Below are 24,087 nucleotides of genomic sequence, written 5' to 3' on the forward strand. Positions count from 1 at the left end.
TGGTGGGGACATGGGATGGAGTGGGGGGAGGGGGTGAGGCCAGCTGTGCCTTGCTCCCTGGAGGTGACAGCAACAGAGCGGATGGAAGGGGCAGGACAGGCCAGCAGGGTTGGCCTCGCCCCCCCTGCCCTGCTTCCTGCAGGTAGGGTGGGGGGGAGCAGGTCTGGGCTCAACATGGGGGAGGGGAGCAGGCCTGGGCCCAATGTGGGGGAGGGGAGCAGGCCTGAGCATGGGAAAAGCTGGCCCACCGGGGTGGGGAGGGAACAGTGGGCCTGATCTGATGCGGCCATGGCCACAGCTGGGGGAAGCAATGAGCAGGCCTCATCCCACACTCTGGCTTGGACCCAATCCTCCTCCACCCCCTTCCCCTGTGTTAGCTCCAAGCCCACTCCTCTCCCCCTCGTCATTCTTGATGGGCAGTTGGCTAGTCAATATACAAAGGGTGTATATCAAGGACTGGGAGAATATCTGGTCACTGGGGCTCCCCAGGGGAAAACTAGGACTAATGGTCATAAATTGCCAGCAGACCACTTCAGATTAAACATAAGGAAAAACTTTGTTACAACTTGAGTGTCCAGAGTCTAGAATAGATTCCCGCCAGAAGCGGCATGATCACTTATTCTGGATATCTTCAAAAAATGCCTGGACGCACACCTTGCTGGGGTCAGCTGACTGTAGCAGTTTTCCCTGCCCAAGCGCAGGGCGCTGGACCTGAGGATCTTGAGAGGTCCCTTGCAGCCCCTAATATCTATGAATCTATGAATATTCCATCCCTGCCAATTTGAAAATATCTAGTTGGTCTAGATGTTTTCTAGACAATATATGACTTGTCCTTCACTATTCTAGGCTGTTTATCTCCTTCTCTATCTATGCTGCCAATTGTACTCATCGTCTGGTTCCTGACTCTATTGGTGAAGATTGAGGTAAAGTAAAAGAAGCATTAAATGCTTCAGGCTTCCCTGCATTATCCATAAGTATATTGCCTTCAGCATTCCGTAGGGGACCTATGATTTCTTTAGTCTTCCTACCTTCTTATTCTTGACCTATCTGTAGCATCCCTTGTTATTGTCTTCCTTGTTCTTTGCCAGAATCATCTCAAATTGTTCCTTGGCTTTCTTAATTTTCTCCCTGAAGGCCCATTCAACTCTTATACTCTTTGCTAGAAAATGACCAAGTTTCCACTTTTTGTAGGATTTATGTTTGACTTTCCACTCATTGAAGAGATTGCTTCCTAGCCCAGCTGGCTTCCTGCTGCACTTCCCATTCTTTGTTCACACTGGGGTAACTTTCTCCTGTGCCCTTAAGAGAATGTCTTTAAAATACAGCCAGCTCTCCTGGACTTCTTTTCCTCTCAGACTTGACTCCGAGGGGATCCTGCCAACCAGTTCCCTGAGTTGGTTAAAATCTGCTTTTCAGAAGTCCAGTGTCTGTTTTCGATCACTTGCCTTCCTCCCTCCCTTTAGGATTTTGAACACTATAGTTTTGTGGTCAGTACTTCCACCTTCACATTCTCAACTAATTCCTTCCTGTTTGTGAGCAGCAAGTTGAAAAGAGCTCCCCCCTAATTGACCTCTCTACCATCTGTATCAGAAAGTTATCTCCAACACAGTCCAAGAATTTGCTGGACTGTTGTACTGCCTTCCCAGCAGATGCCCCAATAATGCAAGTTCCCCATAAGAAGCATGTCTTGTCATATGGAAACTTCCATCAGTTGTCCAAAAAGGTCCTCATCCACTTAATCCTCCTGATTTTGTGACCTCTAACAGTACATTATTATTTTCAAAGCATTATTGTAAAAGCCTCAAACCTTGGTACTAGGATAATTCCCCACAGCAAAGTCAGTGACATACTTTTATAAAAAATCCAATGTAGGCATTTATATAACATTACTGGTCAGTGATTGTGAAAACAGTGATATAATTCAATACTAGTTTCATAGTTTCATAGTAGTTAGAGGTCAGAAAGGCCCTGAATAGATCATCTAGTCTATCTCCCCACCACTGGTTGGAGCACATGCTGGGATTGCGTGACCCCAGACAGGTGTTCATCCAACTTTTTTTTGAATTTACCCCAGGTAGGAATGAGGACCGCTTCCCTAGGAAGTTGGTTCCAGATCCTAGCTACCCTGACAGTGAAACAGTGCCTCCTGATCTCTAACCTGAACCTATTCTCCAGCAGCTTCTGGCCATTGTTCCTCATCACCCCAGTTGGTGCTGGGGAGAATAGGACCCTTCCTATTTGCTGCTGATCTCTCCTAATGAGTTTGTAGGCAGCCACCAAATCCCCCCGTAGCCTCTGCTTGCTGAGGCTGAACAGGTTCAGGTCCCTCAGCCTCTCCTCATAGGGCCTGCCCTGTTGCCCTCCAACCAAGCGGGTGGCCCTCCTCTGAACCCTCTCAAGGCAGGCCATATCCTTCTTAAAGTGCGGTGCCCAGAACTGGATGCAGTACTCCAGTTGAGGCCAGGCCAATGTCGTGTAGAGGGGGAGTATCACCTCTCTGGACCAGCTTGAGATGCGTCTTTGGATGCATGACAGGGTGCAGTTGGCTTTGCTGGCTGCAGTCTGGCATTGGCGGCTCATGTTCATCTTGGAGTCAATAATGACTCCAAGATCCCTTTCCACCGCTGTGCTCACAAGGGGGGAACTCCCCAGCTTGTATTATGCTGTGGATTCCTTCTCCCCGGGTGCAGCACCCTGCATTTGTCTATGTTGAAGCCCATCCTATTACCATCCGCCCACTTCTGTAGTCTGTCTAAATCTAATTGCAGCCTCTCTCTCCCTTCGAGCGTGCCTACCTCTCCCCACATCTTGGTGTCATCAGCAAACTTGGACAACGTGTTTTCCACCCCCTTGTGCAAGTCGCTGATGAAGATGTTGAACAGTGCCCTGGGGGACCCCACTGTTCATATCCCACCAGGTCGAGTTTGACCCGTCCACCACCACTCTCTGGGTGGGTCCCATCAGTCAATTTTTGACCCATCCAACTGTGTAGGCATCAGTGCCACAGTCGCTCAGTTTCTTAATGAAAATGGGGTGAGAGACAGTGTCAAAGGCCTTCTTAAAGTCCAGAAGGACTACATCCACAGCAACACCATCATCCAGGGATTTAATTACCTGGTCATAAAAGGACATCAGGTTGGTCTGGCAGGACCTGCCTTTGATGAACCCATGTTGATTTCCCCTGGGCATGATCTCTCTTGCTGGCCCCTCACAGATGGTGCTCCTCGATAATTTTTTCAAGGATTTTCCCCAAGACCGATGTGAGGCTTATGGGCCTATAGTTTCCTGGGTCCTCCTTTCTTATAGATGGGGACCACATTAGCTAGTTTCCAATCTCTGGGCACCTGGCCTGTGGACCATGATCACTCGTACAGCCGGGCCAAGGGCACAGCAATGACCCCTGCCAGCTCCCTCAACACCCGTGGGTGGAAGGCATCAGGGCCCGCAGATTTAAATACATCCAGCCCTTCCAGAAGATCCCTAAGTGATTAAAAAGCAACAAATAATTGTTATGCATGTGGTTTGTCAGAACATACACTAATACCACAATATAGGCTATAACATTTACACATATAGGGCTAAGAAAAACAGAACGGTGCTTTTATTTTGGATGAAGTTATACCAGGGAAGATGTTTGCTGTTTGCATCTCAGTATGATTATTTGAACATCAGTAATAAAAAATGCATTTAAGAAACTGCTGGGGGATATCTCTGTATCTCAAAGTGAGTTGTAGCCTTACATAAGGTTAGGAGCGGCTTTTAGGAAAGAAAGATTCTGGAGTTGCATGTGTGTGTGATGCCTCTCTGGGTTCAGATAATAATTTGCATATCTAGTTGCTTATGCACATTTTGAGTCTTTTGATGATTGGTAAGATAGCTGTATTAAAAATAATTTAAGATTGTTCAGGGGGAAAAATTATCATTCCAAATTATTCTAAAATGGGAAAGCATCCCTGTTTTTGCATACCTTTTTCATGACTGGCGGGGAGAGCTGGGGTAGGGTGGTGTAGGGGGGCGTCTCTTAAATATTCCATGTCCAGTTTGCTTGGAGAATGGTTCATGGAAAATGTTTGCAAATACTGGCAATTAAGTAGAATTAATGTAGAAGCTGTTTGAATAATGGAATGACATCCAGAACCCCAGGAGAAAGTATAACAAAACAGCTGAAGTAAATCAGAAGCACATGAGAAGAAACACACTCCTGAATGTGATACATGCAGCCCACTGTTTACCATGTCTAACTATGCAGTAAACCCACCGTTAATTTAGCTATCTCTATGTGCTTCTGTCTGTTCTGGATGTGCGTTCTCATGAGTGCATATGGTGTGATACTAAGATCACAAGCTCTTCCTGATAGGGAGTGTTATTTGATGGTACATGGGGTCCTGATTCTTGAGGCAAGACAGGCAGCATGATTCAAATAATGGAGATAATGTTAGAAAGGCAGAATTAAGGTCATATTGAATCATAAAATAAATAGCAGGATTCTTCTTCATAACATCACTCACACTTTCTCTTCTTGGACAGTGCCTTTCCAAGGTTGTGTAACAACAAAGCAGCATGTTTTCTCTCATACAGTGTGCTCCAGAATAAAATATATAACTTGGTTTTGAAAGGCAGAATAAAGAAAAAAAGACTGTTCCTTACAGCTGGCAACTGAGTGACAGCAGCTAAAGTCTGCTTGTTGTTTTGTTCCCTGTATATTACATTTAGACTTTTGTTTTGCTTGCACCTGGTGAGTGTCAGAAACTACTCTTGGTTCTTTGAGTAGGTGTGATATCTTTTATTAGACCAACTGAGTAGTTGGAAAAAGTTCTTGGCAAGCTTTAGGGTGCAGTCACCCTCCTTCAGGCATAGGGAGTCTCTGCTTTTCTGAGACTCCAAGGAACAGCAAAGACTCCCTCTGCCTGAAGAAGGGTGACTGGGCCCAAAAGCTTGCCAAGAACTTTTCCCCAACTACTCAGTTGGTCTAATAAAGGATATCATACCTACAAAGAACCTTGCCTGCCTATTTCCTTTGACCAACACAGCTACAACCAAAAGCCCAGAAACTACTGTTACCATATTTTGTTGCATATAAGGGTCACTTCCACTTCCAGTAGCTGTTGGTTTGGTTTTTTGGGGGGGTGGAAGGGGAAAGGTGTGTGTGCGTGTTGTGTGAAACTATATGCAGATTACAATAGACCTTTGTACATGCCACATTTTTTGCCCTTTCTTTTGCTGCAATGGTGTGATTGTTTGTATGAGCGGGTTTTCTGGACTCTTTAAAAGTCTTTGTGGCACATTGAAGTAAAACTCCTTGGATGTAGTTTAGTTTGGCTCACTGCGAATTAAAGCATTGTGTCCATTGATTCATTGTGTGGAAACACAAATGCACTCTAAGACATGTAATGAGCCTCTTTGTCCACCAGATGGTGTTGCAACTTTTTTTTGGTTCACCCCTTTGAATTGCTACTGATTTGAATTGCTTCCGCTTTTTTTTCCTTATGCCATTTGCCAGCTCCATGCTCCCACAACTGCGTGGCAGGGCAGGTGGAGGGCCTCTGGCTGGGGAAGTAATGTTGGCCATCCCACTCTCCTGCAGTGCCAGCTGGGGACTGGGCTAAATAAATCTGAAAACCAAGTATTTGCAAACACCAATGTGATGCTCCAAAATAAACAGGTTTAAATTTTATAAACCTATTTAATTTGATGAGGATGAAGCCCCATGGTGTGTATGGGTGCCCAATATGTCTATATTGTCCTGTGCCATTTTATCACCAGTGGGACACATATTCTGCCTTCTAAACATGAAGGACATCCTTCATTGACATTGGATTTTTCAAAGAGTAAAAAGTTATCGTTGTCAAGATTAGAAGCTTTGCTTAAGCTTGGTTCAGAAGTCTTGCCAAAGTTACTCTCTCTGCTCCTTTTTTCCTGCTTGTGGAAATGAATTACCACTCATAAAGTCTAAGAAAGCTTTTCCTTGTAACAGGGCCTTATCCCTGCAACTTTTAATTTCTTGTAATGAAGAAGGGGCACTCGCATCTTTTCTGAAATAGCTCATTGCAACTTACACACAGTGTACATGTGAAAAATAAAGGACATTCAACAGATGGAACCTATGGGGGAGAAACAAGCTGTCATATATTTAGTGATGCATGAATGCAGGTAGTATTTCTTTACACTTCTTTAATATGTTTTACCATCTTTTTAAAAATGGCTTGTTAGAACACTGCGTCAAATTATCATCAGGAATCTGGGATAAAATGTAACAAAAAGATTGACTTGTAAATTTCAGTTCATTTAATCAACTCTGTTGATTAAATCAGTGATGACTTTGCCAGAATCCAGAATTAGTTAAGCATTTGCTTTGTGAGTTTCAGTTGAATATATCCCAAAGGATATGAATAAAGAGTTACAGTCAACAAATAAATGTATTAGTGATGCCTACAAATCCATTTAGTCTTTGGTTTCTCCTGTGTGTCTCCTAACAAGGTTACCAGTTGTACCAGGGGTATTTTTGTATGTAGACACCAGTACCCTAAGAGCTTGACTAAAATCCCAACTTAACACAAGTAATTCACTAATTAGGCATCAGTGGGCATGTCTACACATGCACACTTACTGCACAGTAACCAAAATGACTGTGTATTATGGGCATGCATCTACATATGCACACCCATATAGTCCAATAAATATGGCAACTTATGCTGACTTGAGCGTAAATTTGATACCTGCATCATACAGGTATCAAATTTACACCTGACTACTTGCCACACAATAATGTTGCATGTGTGGACTGCCCTGAGACTAACTTTAGTTCCAAGTCAGTCCCTATACAGTGTTAATGTGCTTTAGCATTTGCATATGTAAACATCAGCCTCTTCCTACTTACTCTGCAGTAACTTGCTGTGAAGTAAATTTAAACTGGCATAAATGCACATGTAGACACTTCTGGTGCAAAAAAGCCCTCAGTCCATACCAATCTGAAGCAGATGGCATCTATTGGCCTTCCAAGTTTATTTGAAAGCCTTATCAACCTATTACAAACCATCTGAGTTGTGTCATGTCCCCCAGTTTCATTAGCCTACAACATGAAATTGGATTAGAAAAAGGAAAACATCTCGTCCTTTTTTTCCTCTGTAAGCTGCTAACTAAGTAATAATTCAAACTGAAAACAAAAATATGAAATAATGTTTCGATGAAAGGTATGGTGTCCAAATCACTATATTACTCTGTTAATTTTAGATTTATTGCTTTCTTACTGGCGTACAGGTTGTGATGTGTCAGGTACATTTCAAGGTAGTCAGTGACACTATTTGTGCAGTAAGGTACCACCAGACATGAAGGGTAATGACTGCCTTTTTGCCTGATATGAGAGGATTGAGTTGGTGACTACCAGAGCTACGAGCATGAGCTGCTGCAATCAGCTATAGAGCCAAGGCTCTATGACAAGTCATATCATATCCATTTTGGATTGGGACAGAAGGCAAACCAAACCATAACGCTTGCCTGTGGAGTGCGTAACAGTGTATCGTTATCTGATCTTTATTTATGAGAGGCAAGGGTTTTTTTCTGATATCTCTTATTAGACCAAAAGTATAGTTGGGAGAGATGCTAGAGTTGTTAGCTTGGATTGAAAGGGTTTGGTCTATTAGATGTGTTGCTTTTATGGGCATTGTTTCCATAAATTACAAATCTATCTTGTTAAAACTGATAAAAAAATGGAAGAAAGTATTTTTTTTTTTTTTTAATGAGCTGGAATTTCCATGGATTCATGGGAAAAAAGATTCCAACTCTCTAAGAGAGAAAGCCTAGAAGCCCCAGTTTAGACTTCCAGATCCCATGGCTAGATAGCAGCATCCCTCTCCCTTCCCCCTGCATTCAAACTTCTTGGTGTCATAGGCCACGTGTAGACAAAACGAGAGGCATGTGTACATGAAACTTTAAGGCAGGCGAAATGCTTTTGTAATACTTTAATGGTGTTGGTGTTTGCACGCCTGGGGGCGTACTATGCATTAATTCCAGCCGCTGTAGGAAATTTGGTGGTGTAATGTGCCTTAAATGATTTGGGGCGCAGCAAACTAAAACACCTTCGAAGAGTTTTAGTTTGCTGCCCCTACAGCCTTGGAGTTAAGCACTGGGCTCTTTGCAACTCCACAGCCCTACAGGAAACCTGACAGCAGCCCGGAAAAGCAGCTCCTTCCAAGAAAAGCAGCGAGCCTGATCTTTTTTTTTTAAATTTCTGCCTGGAGCCTGCCTGCCTGGCTGAGCTGCACGGGAGCCCAGTGCTTTCCTCTGTGGCTGCAGTGCCCCCCAAGGACTGCCCGAGCTGGGTGCCTTCATGCAGGTGCCACCTGGGGGGGCAGGCCTCAGCTGCCATAGAGGGAAGTACCAGCCCCCCACCCTGCAGCCCAGGGACTGCTCTGCCCAGCGGCAGCTTGCCCTTCCAACTCGCTCTGGAGAGGGAGGTAAGTCAGTGGGGTGTGTGCACAACATGGAGGTTTAATCAGCCCTAAACTTAAAGCAGTGTTTTTTAAAACCCACCACTTTAGTTTAGAGCCCCCGTTTCATCTACACACACCTATGGACTCCCTGGCTATCAGATGACTTTGTCTGACTCCTACAAGACAGAAAGCCAAACAACCCAGGAATTGGGTAATCTAATGAGCCAGCTGCTCCAGGAATGTGTAAATCTTAGGATTCTCAGAATTTGGCAGTCTTCACGGAGGGAAAACAAACACTACACCTCAGATATGACTGTGCTTTAGATGTATGTAGACATCTGTTTCTTTCAGACTACCACCACAAAGAATGCACTTCTCTTTTGGCTAAGTTACCGGTTTATCTCAAGGACATAAAATGACTTATACATTAGGGCTGTGCAAAGCTTTGTAGCCAATTCAGTTCGGAGGAGATTCGTCCTGATTCAGCGGCTGAATCTCTAAATCCAAATTGAATTGGGAAACCAAGTAAAAGGTCTGAATCGAATCGGAAGCCTCCGTATTGATTTGGGAAAGATTCGGCCATAGACTAAACAGGTAGCAGTCCTCACCACACTGCACACAGCTGCCTCCAGCTGGTAAGTCTGTTGCAATGGGCAGAGAGGAGGGATTGGGGCTGGGCTGGGCTGGGCTGGGCTGGGCTGGACTGGGACAAGCCGTCCAGCTGGGGGGTGGGGAGCGGTGGACTGCAGGATGCAGGCGTGACAGTGCTGGGAGCAAGGGCTATGCCTTGCTACTGCTTGCCCAGCCATGGTAGGGGGGAGGCGTGATGCAGGTGTGGCTTGCTCCAGATGGAAGGGGGCAAGTGGCAGCAGGGCATAGTCCCTGCTCCCAGTGCTGCTGTGCCCGCATCCTGTGCTACCCCACCCCGGCTGGGCAGGTGGCAGCAGCGCCCGCATCCTGCACCCCACCACCACCACCACAACTGGGCAAGGAGGAGCAGGGGCTATGCCACACCCATATCCTGTGCCCCCCTCTCTGAGTCCTGCACCCCCCACCCCAACTGGGCAGTTTCTCCCAGCTCCAAGCCCTCTCTCCCCCATGCCCCTTTCCTCCCCGCTCCGCCCACCACAACAGACTTACCAGCTGGAGGCAGCTGTGTCCAGTGTGGTGAGGACTGCCGCCTGTTTAGTCTATGGCCGAATCTCCGAAGCGGCACTGAATCTTCGGATCTGATTCGGCCGAATCAAATCGGGACACTGATTCAAATCTCTGAATCGAATCTCTGTCCCTCCGAATTGGCTGAATCCGAATCCAAAGCAAAAACTTGCTGCTTCACACAGGACTTATATGCATGTACTTTTCTGCATGGATATAGATTTTGTTTCCCTGCTGTAGCGTTACCAAAATGGATTTCCCTTCAGCCGTTTCCACATACTGTTCCAACATCAAAGCTAAAATTCATTGCCATCTACAGGGTGTGCTTGGCAGCTGCAAGACCAGATGCTTCACTGCTGGAAATGTTGTCTAGTTTGGAGCTAGAGACTCTGTCAGGCTTCTCTGAAGGTATCTCATCTACCCAGACACCATTATCCTTTGACTTACCCTGATTATGATTAAATTTGTTAGCTTTGTTTCAGAACTTTGCCATGTGCAAACATTGCATTTCATAAAAAATCATAAATAAGTACAATATAAGTATCTACTATTCATTATTGAACCTAACTGTGCAGTTAGTTGTTGCATTTGGATTATACTGTTATACGGTAAAACCTTACCCATCAATATATTTGGCTTGTTTATGAATGCACAGCATGGTAAGGAGTGCTTAAGAAGCTTTCCCCCTCTAACTTTTTTTTGTAGCTGCATGAAAAAGAAGTTATATTCCTTAATCCTTGTGCTTGTAAAATTCCAAAAAATGGGAGGGTTCAAAGTCCTAAAGAAAACAATGCCAGTGCCCCAGCCTGCTTTCCTACAGATTTATGGGGATGATCTGGCATTAAGTTTTGACATATTACGCATTTCACAGCTGTCTTGATACATCTCTTTGTTGGAAAGAAGCTCACTGCAGGGCTCAAGATCAGTGAGTAAAACAGCAGCCTGAGATCTGCCCTTGTATTTTCTCAGGTGTCCAACGCCCTTGAAGGGCCATTAAAACTGGCAAGAAGAGTCATGGTCCAGTAGAACAGGGATTGGCAACCAGGCCAGATCCAGCCCGTGGAAACTTTGTATCCGGCCCATGAATGTGAGGCTCTAGTGGTGTTTGGCAGCAGGGTGAGCCATCTGGGTGCTCTTCCCCTGTCCCCATAAGGACAAACGCTGACTATTTTCCATCTGCCACCTGAGAGGCAAGCTACAGAGTCCTAGTTCCTGCCTGCCTCTAACCCAGTGCAGGTTATTCTGGCCTGCAGCCAAAAAAGGTTGCCTACCTGTATAGTAGAAGAGTCAGCCTTGCAGTCATGCCTCCAGTCTCCTGAGGATGGGGGTGGGAGGGAATGCTGCTCAGGGCTGAGGCATGGGGTTTCCCCGACTGTAGCTGTCTTGTGTCAACTCCCTCTGCTGGGGGAATGATTTCGAGACTGGATCTGCCAGTTTATCTTCTTTTCTCCATTGGTGCAAAAAGTCCATAGGGCAGCAGGAAATAGGGCTCAACATGGATTGTGGATTAAAACCAACAGTGTGTTCCATAATTTATAGATAAAATCCAACCAGTTTATCCCTGATCTTTCACCAGGAAATCCTATATTTTATATCATTCCTTTGTGTGTTCTTCCTTTGTTTTTGCTCAACAAAGAGGCAAGATTGTCTAAAGTGGAGCTGTACACATCCGTTGGAACAATACATTTGTTATTCACAAGGAAACATTCTCAGCATTTTGCAGGACTCTCATCTGGACATTTTTCTCGAATGTGTCCTTTTTATACTCATTGAAGTATTTAATGATGCGTATCACATGCACGGTGCCCACTACGTGTCTATTTAAAAATACATAGTTTTTCATGAAGACTTAGGAATGCATTAGCAATGTGAGAGATTCTGCATTATATACTCATCAAAAAATGTAAGCATTTTATTCTGGACGGTAAGCAATTCAATTATTTTGTTTCTGAAATAAATTAAGTAAAGCTTATTGAGTCCAATCAGCCCTTGTTTCTAGGGAATTGTAGTTCAATTTCATTTTTAATTAGAATTGAACATTGTGGATTTCTTAGCACTGGTAAGCAAGATCTGGCAATAAAATATGCACTCAATTTGTATTAAAAGTTCCTAAAATCTAGTGCAGGGAACTGGCAATATATCTGGTTTACATTTAAACATTCAAGTGTTCTATTGTAAAAATTTCCATTTTTAAAAACTGCTGTAGTGTAACAAATTACTTTTCTTTTATACATCTGCAGTCATGACATGAACCAGACGGCAAACAGGAGAAAATATGGGGCAAAATAGTGACTTCTTTCATAACTTTAATACTGCACTCAAGACAAAGGCTTTGGAACTTATGCCTCTGAATTGGATTTGGTTGCTGCTTAGTTCAGAAAAAAAAATGGAATAAAACAAAAGGGGGAGAGAGGGAAGAAGAAAACCCCAAGCAAACAAACTATGCAAGCATTCCAGGTGGCAGAACCTTGGCAGCCTTGTCCTAGCAGCAGGTTATTGACCCAGTTGTGGCGCTGAATCCTCACTTGGTTCCTGGTACCCTTTTGGGCTGGTGGGGGAAGCGTGAGGGTCCATGTAATCGCTTTGTCTGGTACAGATTATTTCTATTCCACTATTTTAGGTGTCCAGGTTCTAACCACTTTATTCCCATCTGTACCAGAAGTAGCCTATGGAGGTTGTTTGTCCTCGCATACATGCTATGACTCACAGTATCAGTAGCCTGAACAGGAAAGTAGAGTGACATCTTTATGTTCCCCTTACTTCTCCACATGGGTATATAGGGCAAAACAGAATCTTCCAGGGAATGAGGATTTTCTTCCCTGACTAAGGCCTCATACAGACAAGTGTACAGATGTACAAATGGCCATTCTAGGAGAAAAATGACCTGGAAACAATCAGGATTAAATCACTCCCAGGAGAGATTTTTTGGGGGAAAGTGAATGTCTGTACATGCCTTGGCCTCGCTCAGAAGAGAACATAGTCCTCCAGCATCCTCTCACTTTTCCCCCAGGAAGACTGTGTGTCATTTTCTGGAACTTGATGCTTTAGCAGGAAACAGAGCCTGTCTTACAAGCTGTCTCAGTCAGCCGTCTGGAATGACCATGGGCTGTCTCAGTCAGCCATCTGGACTACCGTATGCACTACTGCCATCTGTTGCCAGGCAGACTGAGGGAGCCTACATAGTAGGCCGAGATGTGTGCACAGGCTCCCTCCATATGACAGGACAGTGACAGTCCTGCAAGATTTCCACTCTTCAGGGCTTCAGCATTCAAATGTCTGGGTATGTTTCTCAACCAGGAGAATAAACCTGGGAGAATTCTCCCAGATTATTTGGATGTGTGTATGCAGCCTAAACTTGTGGGAGGGTTTCCCAAACACACAGGTCCAAAGGATACTCACTAAACAAAAGCCAAATGCACAGATGCTTACCAGGTATGTGTTGGCTGTCCCACCCCTTTCACCCAAGAGTGGCTCTAATGGAGTTATGTAACTAGGATATCTCATGGCCACACCTGCTTCAGAAACCCACAGAAAATGGATCTCTACTTCGGAAAGGCTTAGTAAGAAAGGTAGTACTTTTGGTTTCAGTTCTGTGTATTTCTTTTTCTTGAACAAAACAGTCCACTCCTTAGCCTGGCTTTTTGGATCTTCTCAAGCCAAAGTTGCTCGTGCTTCTCTGTGCAATGTCCAGGAGCTTTCTAGTTCCCACAGTCTTTCTAATATTTTAGAAGCTTCCCAGCATGTCTGACCTTCAAAAGCTTTCTCATCTGTTGACAATTAATGAAGAAAGTGCACTTACACATATACTTGAGGACAAAAGTGATGTCTGCAGGAGGATGTGTGGCTATCAGAACTCAGATTATAGAGTGGATTCCAAAGCACAAAGATTCAAGAATGGCTTGATACATCACATTCCCAGTATTAAAGGTGAAAGTGTTGCTGATGTGGGAAAGTACACAGATACAGAGACACCTCAGCTGTCAGTTACATCAAAGAAAGATAGCAGTAATTTGCCTATACAGTTCATGAACAATGACAACTGTTAAGTGGACTAAGGTCTAGTTGCATGTTACAATTAGCACAGAATGTTAGGCAGTGTTAAAGTTACTATATGCTCTGAGCAGTCACGTGCTAAGGGCTAGTGCCCTCTGTAATGTGCACAGCTCTGATTTGCCACTAGAAGGCTGGTGAGTTAGGAGCAAGGCTAGGAGCCAACAAGTCTGTTGTGGGCCTGCCCAGCTTTCCAGCTCTCCAGTGGCAGCATGGGCTCTTCTGCTCCAATATTAGGTCCTGTTGGACCTGCCTGCCCAAATCTGGGATGTGTTGCCCCCTTCACACTTCGATCAGGCCCCAGTGGGCCCACCTACTCAGATCCGGCCAAGTGCTACACCCAGCATGCTTGGATTTGGATCCACCTGCCTGGATCAGGCCCATGCTACTCCCCTGCCCCACATGCCCAAGATTTGGTCTGTTTGGGCCTGCCCACACAAAAATGTGGTGCATGCAACCCCTACCCCATGCATCGGGATCTAGCATGCAATGTCCTTCACATGCCCAGATATGGCCTGTGCCACCCCCACGTGTCTAGAATGAGCCTGTGCCACCTCTGCCAGACTCTGAAGCTCCCTGGTAGCTCCTCCCCACCTTCCCCTGCCTCCTTTTTCCTGTCCCCTCCCCCACCATTCACCTGTGGCTGTATGACTATCTCTAGTTATCATCCCAGAGCAGTAGAGTTCTGGATGATAGTTATTCCATGTTAGGAGGGTGGGGGCAGGGTTGCGATCAGCCTCCTGGGATACTAGAGGACTGCAAATTTGCCTGAAGAGGATTATGTCTGAGTTACTCTCAGGGTACTTAGTGGGGCTGTGTGAAGCTTTGGTCACTGATTCGATTCGGCAGCTGAGTCTCCGAATTGAATCAGGAGACCCTTTAATCTCTCCAAATCGAATTGGAACCCTCCAAATTGATTCGGAGAGATTCAATGATTTGGACATAAGCACAGCTTTATATGTTTTTTCTACATACCTCAAGGTACCAGGTAGCTCGTGATTGCTGTGATGCTGGGGTGGATGGAGTGTCCCACGGGAGCACGGGGGGGTCCCCAACATACTCAGTTGTAGACCCAGAAGTGGACTAGAAGCACTTCCAGTCCACTTCCGGTTCTGCAGCAGAGCATAAGGGGGAACCCCCCTTCCCCCGGCTCAGCAACTGGTGCCTCCTGGATCTGGCGGGGGCACCTGGATTCCCCCCACAGCTGATCATTGAGCCAGGGGAGCATAGAGTGGGGTCCCCTACATGCTCAGCAGTGGACCCAGAAGTACTTCCGGTCCACTTCTGGGATCACGACCAAGCATGTGGGGGGGTGCCCCCATGGTCCTGTGGGACACTCCATCCACCCCACCATCTCAGTGTTCATGAGATGTGCCAGGGACCTTGAGGTATGTAGAAAAAACATTTAACGTTGTGCGTGTGGCCGAATCACTGATTCGCCGAATTGGAATTGAATCTTCAGATTTGGCCAGATCGAATAAGGACAGTGATCTGAATCAACTAATTGAATCACTGTCAGCCGAATCTGAATCAAATGTGGCCTGCTTCACATACCCCTAGTACTTAGCTCATCTTTTCCTTCAAATGCATTTAACACATTTGAAAAGTAACGTGAAATGACATCTTAATGCTATACTTTTTAAGTAGGTTATATTGTACTTTGTGGCTGTGTATTACCACTGATTGCTGGATTGAGGGTTGAGCTATTTTGCTGAGGTGCTTTTGGATGATCCCAAAGATACGTATACTTGAAAAAACGTAAAGGTTATGTTGCCCCATCCATAGCAGTAGAAGATTTATTTATTAAAATTCCAATGTTATCAGCACATTCAAATCAATGTGTGATTTGAAATGGCATTCGCTTGAAGGTGGCAAATGTGGTATCCCTGGCATCAGTTAATTATGGGAAAGATCATTCCATGTTTTGCAAAATGAAAGCATGACAAACAAATATGTTGCAAGTAAACTAATGCCCGTGTGCTGCATTAACACAGTCAAGCATGGATGTAAGCAGATGAGGTACAATGATGAGTTTGACTATGAAGATTTATAACAAGTTTTCAAACTCTGCTAAAAAGGTGAAAATACTCCAGGAATGTTTTGGATCCATGGAGGAAGAATACCGCAGTTTTCCATGGCACATCCCTATGAGGTCGGTGTCACATCTTCCAGAGATTTTTGAAAGGCTGAAAGTTTATGAAAATATGCTTCATTTCAAAAGACCAAAAAATACCCACGCACTGGTATCAGGCTTCATCAATGACCAGTAACAGGAGTTGACAAGTAACAACTCATTTTTTTTACCTGAGTGCTATTTGTACTTTACGCACAGATGCACCCTTTTTTTCTTTTACATGGCAGCTGAAGTGCTGAAAAGCGATACAATCCAGGCAACAAATATATATGGAACAATGGAAAAAATTAGAGCCAAGAACAAGCTTTGAGACAACTTTTTTTGGTTTCCCAGTGGCCCAGAATTTAAGGAAGTTGCTTAATACTCAAGACTACCCTTGAAATGAAAAAAAATAGTGACGGTATACACAAGGAGTACTGACTAGTTTAAGAAATGGCTCCCCTTTGATACAAATGCTTTGAAACACTTACAGCTTGATGTTTGCATTTGACTCGCATTTAAGGGCATGATGGAAAGAGTCAAAGCTGAAAACGCAGCAGACCCAGATGGAGAAGCGTGTAATGAAGTTTGTGCAGTCTGTGAAGGAATCGCAAGGCTCTGGAATACAGAATGAGTGGGTCACAACAGGGCCAATTTCTTCTTCAAATGTCAGGCCATTTTATAGACATTACATTTTTTGAAGTTTAATCTGGACTATAGGCATCACTATAGACACATGGGCATCTGTAGTCTGAATTAAGTGGCAGCAGTCTGAATGAATTCATCTTCCTTGAATGAGAATTAAAGTTAATGCAGACTAGGGTAGTCTGAGCTAGGCAATTTGAACTGCATTAATTAACTTGTATATACCGAATTGCTTTTAGGGAAAACAGTCCTTAGGAACCTCCACACACAAGCATTGCAAATACCAGTCCCCTCAAGGGAAACTCAGGTGGGTTGTTGCAACACAACAGAGGCTATCAAGCACTAAGTAACACCTTTACAAAGTCAAATGTGCCAACAGCACTTCACGGTGTTTAAGTATCAGTATCTTGACTAAGCCCTCAGCTACAAGCAGCTGTAATGTCCTGCTCTTAACATGATTTTGGACCTTGTCCAAGTTGAGTTTGTGAGCATGATTCCATCAGAAAGAGTATTCTTCAGCATAAAGAATTAGTGTGCATTGGATGTACATTTAAGCATATCAGCAGTAGTGGCTCATGTAATGCATAATGCTAGCCGCCATGTAACTTGGATAGATAGATATGTTCTCAATGATCATGATGACACATGAGGAGAGGCAGTCCTGAAAATACCCAGGTCCCACACCACCTTGGTTGAGATAATGAAGTCTGGAGCAAAGAGGACTGAGGGGAGGATTTAATAACAGCCTTCAACTACCTGATGGGTGATTACAAAGAGGATGGAGCTGGACTGTGCTCAGTTGTGGCAAGCGACAGAACGAGGAGCAATTCAGACAGTACCTTCAACCTTTGATATATTTATTTACTTATTGCCATTTGAGTGGACAATTTGAAATGCCAGTTATCTTCTACATGTAGAGTTAGTTGATATTTGTCTACAATCTGTCTTTGTTATTAAATGGACTTTTAAAGAATTTTACATATTTGACAAAACTTGTATGTTAATGTACATAAATGTTTTTTCTCTTCCCCCCCAACATTTTATAGCCAAACTGGGGGAGAAGGGAGGGAAGGGTTGTTTTTTTTTTTTTTTTCAAAGAGCTTAATTATTATAAAATCATAGAAAATTAGGGCCGGAAGGGATCTCAGGAAATCATCTAATTTCACCCCCTGCTCAAAGCAGGACCCTTCCCAACTATGTCATCCCAGTCAAGGCTTTGTCTACCCAGGTCTTAAAAACCAGTAAGGATGGAGATTCCACGACCTCTCTGGGTAGCTTGTTCAGGTGCTGTACTACTCTCCTAGTTAGCAGTACCAAGAAATGCCCATTTTTATATGCTTCACATTTACAGTGCTATTCAGTTTTGTCAAGAATAATTTTGCTTAATTCCAATGTCATACATTTTCCACCTTGTTAAATCTTTATAGGAAGAGCCTGACATTTATAAGATCATTGTTTCCTATGTTTCTAGATATTTGCGGTTTTACACACCTGGGTCCTTTTCCCAGACATGTTTGCTCAATGTAGCAGTAGTGTTGTTCATTAGACAAGGACAGTGTTTGAGCTGTAGCGAAAAGATATATTTCTTTTCATCATCCCAGTGCACTCAGGCATTAAACTGGTTATGTCCTCTGTCTACTATCCTGTCTTAATGCAACACCTTGGGGGTGGATCCGTGAATGCGTAAGTCTCATAAGATACTGTTTCAGTGCAAAATTATTTTGAACTCTGCCCCTAGACATCTGTGATGGGAAATGTAGCAGCATGATTAAACATTTAATGTAGTGTTAAAAAATTAAGTCAGAGCCATAATAGACCTTGGCCATCTTATTGGTTAAAAAAATGTGGACTAGAAGATTTATATAGAAACATAGATATGTGTACATGTGGTTGGTTTTTCCCCTGCAGCCTCAACCATGAAACAGACGCTCACAAGGGCAGCATTTTGCAGTAGATAAATAAGAGGATGGGAATATATCATCAAATGTGTGCCATGCTAAGCTTTGGGTTTTGTCTTGTTTTGTTTTGTTTTTAACTCGAGGACTATGTTTTGAAACTGAAAAAAAAAAACCCCAAAAAACAACTTAGCATGATGTTCATGGTGTCTTTCAACAACTTAAAGGCACTTTATTCCCACTTAATGATTTTAGGCATTTCTAGTTAGTAAAATGAGGTAGGAGTTGGTTGCCTATGATTTTAATTGGGGTTTCAGAAGGAAAGAATAAGTTGTGACCTGTTCAACAAATGGATCTGGACTTCAGATTCATGAATGAGCAAGTCCTCTTGCATGCATTACTATCAACCTAGAAATGTACTTCTTCAAACCAAGTCAAGTCAGGTTACCTGTTATATGGCTAATTGGCACTGATCAGTGCATGGAAGTATGTTGATAGTAGTAGGGTCCAAGGACATAGGCAGGCAAGGTTCTTTGGGTAGATGTGATGTTACCTTTTACACATCCCTCCCCCCGCCCCTTCCTCCCCTCCACTTCTTCTCTACTCATTGTCTTTCTAACTTTCACCTATTTACTTTTTCATAGACTGTCTCTTTTCTACCTTGGAGAGCTCAGTACTACAGCAGCCCCTCATGCTTACCTTTTGCATTCCTTCACCCATTATTTCCCCCTCTTCTTGCCCCCACCTCCCTTCTCTACCCATTGTTTTCCAAACTTTCACCTATTTACATTTTCACTGCCCTCCTGTCACACTTTTAGCTTCTTTCCTACCTTGGAGATGTCAGAACAACAGCAGAGTCTCCCAGTGCCTGAAGAAGGGTGCTTGTGCCCGATAGCTTGCAAATAACTTTTTGTCCAACTACTTAACTGGTCGATGGCAGTAGGCACTGATGCTTATGATTATGTTGAATTTTAAGCAGTTGAAAAGTCTTATCAACTCCAGGGAGACTATTTAATTTAGGGGTATAGCATATGGAAAATATTTGTACAGTTGCTGTTTTATGATTTGAGGGCAAAGAATGATACCTTTTTTCATATGATATATGTAATATTTTTTCACCTTTTATTTATTGTTAGTTTTATTTTTGGAAGCAGATTATGCTTAAACAGTAAATAAAACATTATGGAGATGTGCCTCAGTCCCTTAATAAGGCCAGTGATCAACTTTCCCCTACTTTTCTTCAAAAAACAAAATCTCACGCTAGTGAAGTCTATTAAAATTTTTCACTCATTGACTATGAGACAGAGAATTAAAAAAGACTTTTGGATTGAAATTTTATACCACTTTTTATTCTATAAAACGTAAATGTTTGCCTGCTTTATTTCACACATTCCTTATTCCTCTATGTGTTAGTCTTTTGAAGACTGGTGCCTTTACCTGTTAACTTTTATTTATCATCTCTTACACCTAAAAAGTTACTCTTCTCTGCTCTTAATATCCCATAGAAAAACCACAAATCTCAGTCCCCCTTCCTTTATTACATTATATATTTTCTGCAGCCATTCTTATGTTATTCTGAAATAAGCAAATGAGCTCTCTCTGTATATCTATCTGTGTGTGTGTGTCTCATTAGTACAAAGATGCATCTGTTCATCCACTTCTTCCATATCACTGGCTTTTCACATAAGAGATGATCTAAATTATCCCAAAGAACCTACCTTGCTGTGTATCTCAGGACAAAACTTTGGTTCTGTGACTAGATTTCCCCATATTTCTGATGGAGAACATTGGAGAAGAGAAAGAGGGAATTGCCCTATTAATACCTAGCGGTTGTGATTCTTTGCTGTCTTTTCCCTTGTAGAGCTACCTGTATTGGTGCAAACACTATATAAAATACTGATTGCCACCTAAAGAAGGTGGGCATTTACACAGTACAACTTTGAATGCATATACTAGGTCGGGGGTGGGAAAAATACGGCCTGCATGCTAGATCCAGCCTGCCAGGCTCTTTCATCCAGCCCGTGGCACCCACCAACTAATTGTACCCAGCTGAGCCCTTCCACCCACGAGGGTGGAAGCAAGGCATCCACATATGCACCCCTCCCCTAACATACCCTACTGTGCCTCACTCCCACCCTTGTGGGCAGAAGGGCCTGGCCCTGCCAGTACACAGCTTTTGGGCAGGGCTGCTGTTGTTGCAGCTGCCAGGGATATGCTCAGCTTCCCTGGCATGTTGCTTGCTCTGGACTGCAGGTAGGGAAATAATGGGAGCAGGGGCGGTGGGGGAGCTGGAGCTGGGTGGGGCCAGCGCAGAGCTCGCACCCAGGGGGGCAGCGGGAGCATGGAGCTTGGCTGGGCAGGTTGTGGGTGTGAGGGAGGATGAGGGGTATGGGGACCCCCCCACACACACTCCCCTACATAATGCACAGGCCCCTGCTGGCAGCAGCAGCAGATGGGGGCACTTGGACACTTGTATTATTCACAGGCACTGGTGCCCGGTATCATGTGGCTCAGGTCAGCACTGCATCCAGGGACAAGAAACAGCCTGCCTGGTCCACCTGTGTTGCGGGAGCTCCCTATGATGCATGTCCAGCTACCACACCTGTGTGGCACCAGGGGAAGCCACAAACTAAAGCCAGCTGCCTTCCCTATCCCTGCTACACAGGTCCTGGTACTCCATGGGGAAACAGGGGCCAGGACTCCCCTCCAATTCCAGTGGAGTTCCAGGACCTGCACGGCACAGGGCAGAGAAGGCAGCCGGTTCTAGCGCAGGGCTTCCCCTGGTGCTGCAAGACTGCAGGAGCTGTACGTGTGCCCTAGTGAGACCCTACTAAAGAGGCAGGTTTGGCAGGCTGTGCTTCTCGTCCCTGTGCACAGTGCTGGCTGGAGCCACGTACTGCTCACCTGGCACCAGTGGCTGTGTAGAGCATGAGTGCCCCTGATCACCCCTGCCTGCTGCTGCTGCCAGCAGAGGGCTGCACACCATGTGGGGGAGTGTGTGAGAGGGTCCCCACACCCCCACCCTCCCTCCCACCCCACAAACTTCACACACTCACACCCTGCCCCCATACCCCACACATATGCATACCCCAACATATCCTATCCCCCCACAGACAGCCACACCCTGTCATAACCCCTCCCACACACACCTCCCCACACCCTGCCACACAGCCCCCCACATCCCACCATACACCCCCCACCCCAACCACATCCCTCTACAAAATATACAAGAATAAGACTTTATTTTTGAGTTGGTATGCAATCCCCTCTATATACTGTATGCAATCACAAATAATGACAAATATTTTTTGTAAAAAAATATGTTATAGTAGGTGTTTGCCTTCTAGCGTATGATTTGGTTTTTTTTTCTGGTTCTAAGATGGCAACACGCCCCTCCCAAAAGGAGTATTTCTGGGGGGGCAAGGGGAGAGATGTCTGGTGGCAAAAGTCAAGGGGTTGGAGGGCAGGACTTCCACTCCAAATATGATAATCAGGTGGGGGGGGCAACTGTCAAGGGGCGGGGTTACCCAAGCGGCCCTCGACAGCTCACCAAAACTTGTTAAGTAGCCCTACAGCCAAAATAACTGTCCACTCCTGTACTCGGAGCTAGTGAAGACCAGGGCCCATAGAATTTAAGATGTCCCACTGCGATTAAAATGTCTGACACTTAAGGATATCCTAATTGAGTTTAATTAAGATGTTGCTTTTATGTTTTTGCTATTTTTACTAAGAAAATGACTCAGTATTGTGGATGGGTGGTATTTTATTGGGAATAGGCATATTTTTTCACACACTAGGTGAGTGTACACATGTGCCCAACTATGCAGTTGTTACTGTGCAGTCCCAGCAGTGCATGGGTTGTTTCTGACCCTATTGTGCAGTAAGTGTCAGCATTGTGGTTGTTGTCATAGTGTCGAGCTATGCCGCAACAGCTTGTTGCTATGGCAATGTAGTCTCTCGTGTAGATGCACCCACTGATTGTTTTTATAATTTCCCAATAAAATTAATAATAGTTTATGGAGAAACAGAGTATTATCAAATATATATATAATGGAGAGAAAAATCCTTTTATGATGCTATTTCAAGCCTTGGTGCTTTTATATTACTACTATAAAGTTACACCTGAAACGGCCTCTGCAGTTCCATTTTAATAATTGTCACTTTGATTTAAACTTCCAGATTTTCATATCAAGTCAGAAAAACTGGGTATGTAATTCACATAGTACTGACATGAATGAGAAGATCACAGTATGTAGCAGCTAATGGTCTGAATTCTCATATACCACACTGGCAGTGCAAATGTGCAAAATATAATTGACACCCATGTTTAGAATACCTTACCCTGCTGGTGGCACATGGAAGGACCTCAGTGGAAATGAGGATGAGGCTTAATATATTTGTATTAACTCACTGACACATGAGTACCTTTTTCAGTGTAGAAAGACGTTGGAAGTGTATTAATTGTATACCCTCTCAATAATGCAAAATAATTGCATATGGCTGATATGAATGTTCCGTGGAGACAAGGTCCTATATTTCAAAGCAATCTCAGCAGCAGATAGTATGCCCTGTTAAATGCCTTTCTGGAAATTTTTCAATTGAAGCTGCTTACAATGACACTAACCGTATATCAATAATTAAAATATTCAGCCAACTAGGTAGAATGAGAAAATTTGAACACAAATCTGCTGCTTGAAAATGCATCCTAGTTATTTTTACAGCTATTATATCGAGATGAATACACTATGGGATTGCACTGTGAGACTGAGAATTTCATCCAGTATAAAAAAGAAAAATGTCACTTAATTGCTACTGTAGTTGACGTTGAGACATAAGTTGGTCTTTTACCCAAATTGGTACCATCAGAATGCATGTCACTAATAAGGCCTGCTCTAAGAGTGCAATCTGGGAATAAATAATTTGAATTCCTTAGGTATTTGCCCAAGAGCACAAACACTTGTTAAAGGTATCAGTATGTGTTCCTAACCATGTTAACTCTAATTCTAATTTTGTTCCAAAAAGAATTGATAATGGAGTATGAGCAAAACTTGTGACCAAATGTTGCCATCAATGTATCACATCTCCAACATGTATCTACTGGCAGTATATTTATTTGTTTAAGTTTAGAAGGACTCCTGTGCAAACAAAAAAAACGTGTTTGAATTGTACCAGTTTAAACTCCCTAACAAACTGATTCATTCGGCATGAGTTGGGTAGAGAGATTAGCTGCATTCAAGGGAGTGAGATATCCAGATTACATTACCATATATATCACTCCAGCATTTGGCATTGAGTCTCTGATGTGTTGTGGGATTGAGGAAGAGAAAACATTCTGCAAATAAAATAACTGGTATTAATCTTAATTGCTGTTTTTCTACTCGCTCATGTTTCACATGTGCCCTCCACTGTTAGACTTTTTGTCTTGCATTGTTACTTCATGATATAAAAGGGACTATACTGGACTCAGTCTTTCACCTCATCCTCATTGCTCAGTTAACTGAGGTTATAACTTAAGTGTTACTGTTATTTCAAACCCTATCCATGTATGCAAATGCCTTTACAAGCCTAAACACCCCCACCACTATGGTGGCACTTTTAGTCTGGGTTGCATGGTTTATCAGTTCAAGTTAGCACAACTTATTAATCAGTAGCACAACTCTATGGCATAACCAGAGGGAGTGATTTTTCTCATGTGGCCACTCTGCCTTCCTGTTGTTAGTGTGTTAACAGGTGTTACGGGCTTCTTTGGGCTGCTAAAGAATGCATTTGGTAAGATACTTTCTAGTGTAACACCTGTACC

General features: G+C 43.8%; 1 protein-coding gene across 4 annotated transcripts in view; it reads left to right on the forward strand.

Annotated features, from left to right (window-relative positions):
* NAALADL2 (N-acetylated alpha-linked acidic dipeptidase like 2) overlaps positions 1–24,087 on the forward strand; it is a 1,094,482-nt gene that overhangs the window by 618,291 nt on the left and 452,104 nt on the right. The gene's annotated exons all lie outside the window — the stretch shown is intronic.

Source organism: Alligator mississippiensis, chromosome 7 (assembly GCF_030867095.1).
Source record: "Alligator mississippiensis isolate rAllMis1 chromosome 7, rAllMis1, whole genome shotgun sequence".
Classification (NCBI taxonomy): domain Eukaryota; kingdom Metazoa; phylum Chordata; order Crocodylia; family Alligatoridae; genus Alligator; species Alligator mississippiensis.